General features: G+C 31.7%; 1 non-coding gene across 1 annotated transcript; it reads left to right on the top strand.

Moving 5' to 3' along the window:
* Nucleotides 1-1,964: 1,964 nt before the first annotated feature.
* On the top strand, nucleotides 1,965-2,072 carry LOC112536322. Its single transcript, XR_003080362.1, has one exon. It is a non-coding gene; the product is annotated as a small nucleolar RNA R71 (small nucleolar RNA).
* Nucleotides 2,073-3,882: the final 1,810 nt, after the last annotated feature.

The raw sequence follows: 3,882 nt of genomic DNA, 5'->3' as shown, positions 1-3,882 counted from the left end.
AAATAAATAATAAAAAAATAATAAAAATAATAAAAAAAATAACTTAAATGCATAAGAATAAAAATACAATTGCTAAGTTTATTGTCTATAACTAGACATTCCTGATTATGTTCATGGTGGGCGTTCATCCGCGCACTTCACCTCTTGGTCATAAGCCATTCCTTTTAAGTATGGCTTTATACTTTTAATGCGAACATCTAAAGTGTCACGAAAACTCTTGTCAATTAAGAATGAAATATCATCATATAATTGTTCATAAACAAGAGAATCTAAATAATTATATGAACACTTATCAATAGTAGATTTAGGAGATAAAGTTAGAGAATCAAACACTTTAAATTCCACAGTTTCTCCTAAAACTGTTATGGTAAGTTTTCCATCATGCACATCAATCACAGTTCTAGTAGTTGCCATGAAAAGTCTACCAAGGAGTATGGTTTGCTCTTTATCTCTTGCTGGTGTGTTTTCCATGTCAAGTACTACGAAATCAACTGGAATTATTAACTTACCTACTTGTACTAGTAAGTCTTCCACTATACCTCTAGGATATTTTATCGATCTGTCTGCAAATTATAGAGACATAGTGGTAGGCTTCAACTCTCCCAAGCCAAGTAGTTCATACATCGAATACGGCATCAAGTTGATGCTTGCTCCCAAATCTAACATGACTTTTGTATCCTTTTTGTCACTTATTGTAATAGTAATGGCGAAGCTACTAGGATCCTTCATCTTAAGGGGGCAATTGATGTTGAAGCATTACACTTGCTACTTGTACTTTTTCGTTGTTCGTATATCGCCTTTTGTTGGTGTTCAACTCTTCAAAGAATTTTACATAAGCTGGTTTATTCCTGATAACATCCAACAAAGGTAAGTTAGTATTAACTTTAGAGAGCATCTCAATACTTTCAAAAAAAATTCATCATTTTTGCTCTCTTTGGGTTGGTTTAGAAAAGGAATAGGGGGTCTACAAGGCTGAGCTGCCTTATGAAATTCAGGTCCAGAAAATGTTTTCTTTTCTTTCTTCTCCAGCCTAAGATTAGGCTCTACTTTTTCTTCATTTTGTATACTTTTCTCATTGCTTTGCACTAATCCATCATTTTTAGGTGTACCTGTATAAGAAGAAAAATTCCTTTCAGTTTCCATAGTAATATTATCGACAACCTCACCTCTTCTAATAGTAGTAATGGAATTGACTTGTTTAGGTTGATTTGATAGTTCCTCTTTATTGAGCTCTTCAACAATTTGTTCCATTTGAGCTTCTAAACATTTTAGTAAAGCCTCAATAGAATCTGTCTTTTTCTCATTCCTCTCCATCCTATCATGAGAAGCCATCATAAATGATTGAAGTGTTTCTTCTAAACTTGACTTCCTTTATTCATTAGACCGAAGAGTTTGTTCTTGATCTTGAAAGAAAGGATTGGAGTCCCTTTGAAATTGAGAATATTGGTCTTGGTAATGAGGTTGATTTTGATTTCTCAATAATTGTGGTGGGTTTTGGTCATTGTATTTCCAAGAAAAATTTGGATGGTTTCTCCAACCTATATTATATGTGTTGGAATAAGGGTCATTCATAGGATGCATAGGTTGGTAAGAATCCATCAAATTTGTTTGGTCATACATATTTTCTCTGTAATTATCAAAAGATGAACAAACATTAACACTATGACTATAAATACCACATACCTTATTATTTAGTGAGTTTTTTTATTGAAGTAAGCATATTAACTTGCTTAGTCAATTCAGCCAATTGCATAGCCATCTCACTATTAGCTACTACTTCATTTACTTCTACTCGATTTGTCCTCACACTCTTTTATTGAGAATTGGCTCATAACATCTCAAAGATGTCATAAACCTCATCAGGTGCCCTTTCTAACATAACACCCCCAGCTGCATTATCAACCATACATTGATATTATTATATTAACCCATCATAAAATAATTAGTTGATTATTGGAAGTGGGAATCCATGGTGCGGGCATTGTAATAAAAGTGATTTGAAGCGATCCCATGCTTCATGAAAATATTCAGCATTCTCTTGATAAAAACTAGAAATTTCACCTCTTAATTCTTTGGTCTTTTGCTGTGAGTAAAATCTACTCATAAACTTTTGATAAATCTCATTCCAATTTCTCAAAGAATTAGGAGGCAAGGTCATTAACCAAGCCTTTGCTCTTTCTTTCAATGAATAAAGGAAACACCTCATTCTTAGTTGATCCTTATTAAGTCCAGATAATAGGAAAGAATGAATTATGGTATAAAATTCTCTAATGAATGTTAATGCATCCTCACTAGGCATACCATAAAATGAAGGAAGCATATTAAAATGAATGCTCTTAAGTTCATAATTCCTAGATGTATCACCTAGAACTATGCATGAAGTAGTGTTACCAATTGTAGGCAGTACATAATCTTTCATAGTCATTCGCCTTTTAGCTCCTACTTCTCTTGGTGGGTTTGCCATGATATCAACTTCTTCTGTTGATTCTTCTTCTAATTGTTTCCTGCTAAGCATACAAAACAAAAGAAAATTTCAGATTAAAAGAAAAAACTTAAAAATAAAATTTACAAAAAAAAAAAAATAAAAACACATAAACAAAAAATCACAAAACACAAAACAAACTAACAAACACAAAACACTTTTGATAATCAATCAATATAATAAATTTGGACACAATTCCCCGGCAACGGCGCCAAAACTTGATGTGCCTTTTTTAGTATTCGCAAGTGCACGAACCGTTCCTACAGTAAGGGTAAGTTCACCACGAGGTCGATCTCTCAAGGAACTATGAGGCCACTTATTATAAAGACTACTTATCAACACAAAACAATAAAAGTAAATCTAAACAATCTAAATCATATATTTGAGAGGATAATGGTCATAAAGTAAAGTAACTAAACAATAAATAAATATGCAATGCAAATGCAAATGCTTATGATCTAAAATTATATGCTAAAAATAGTATTTAATCTAGCCATTTACTTAGTAATCTCCTTGTTTTACTTTAAGCCTGATCTAATGAATGAGATGGTAATGTGCCTTTTCCCTAAATCACTCAAACTAATGATGCAATTTAGGTTTCTTATACCAACATAGATTAAAGTAAAGATGATGTTTCTAATACTTTTAAACCTAAAGATTTTCATAACAATTACTATTGCTAAATTAATATGATGGTTAACTAACAATAATAACTGAAATTAATAAAGATATGAAGGTAAAGAAATCATTCATTAAATAAATAAATAACAAGGTTCATAAAAAGTAAAAAGACTAAACTAAACACTTATGAAAACTAGCCTAACATATTTAACCCAATGATCATGGTATTAAATAGAAAGACATAAAACAATAAAATAAAAAGCTCCCTCAAGATCCAGAATTTTTTCAAGTAGGAAGAAGATTGGTCCTCAGTCTCCACTTCTTAAAAAGCTCCTTAGATCCTAAAAGAACAATGAAAACTAAAACTAAAGTGTTTATGAAAAACTGTAAAGAATTATGGAGAGAATAATAGTGGCAGGTGTAGAGAGCAGGTAGGAGAAAACTCCCCTCCTTCTTCCTTCTTCCTTACAGAGATTTATATAGAGGAGAGTCCTCCTCTAAATAAATCTCTCTAGAGATGAGTATACTAATATAAGTCTATCTAAGAGATAAGACTTAAAGTATCTTAATCTCCACCAAATACTATTCCATAAATAACTCTTAATATAAATCCTAATAATTATATAAAATGACTAAAATATCCCTTGGGCCTTATAATTAGCAGTCCATGCATCTTAATCTTGGGCCTTGGCACGAATATGTCCCATTAAGCTTCTTTTAGCTCCATATTTTCCTCTTTTTGCTAATATTCCTGAAAATAGACAATTAAGTTTAAGTGA

The sequence above is a fragment of the Ricinus communis genome, chromosome 3, assembly GCF_019578655.1.
Source record: "Ricinus communis isolate WT05 ecotype wild-type chromosome 3, ASM1957865v1, whole genome shotgun sequence".
In the NCBI taxonomy this organism is placed as follows: Eukaryota; Viridiplantae; Streptophyta; class Magnoliopsida; order Malpighiales; family Euphorbiaceae; genus Ricinus; species Ricinus communis.
This window is presented reverse-complemented; position numbering and strand designations above follow the sequence as displayed.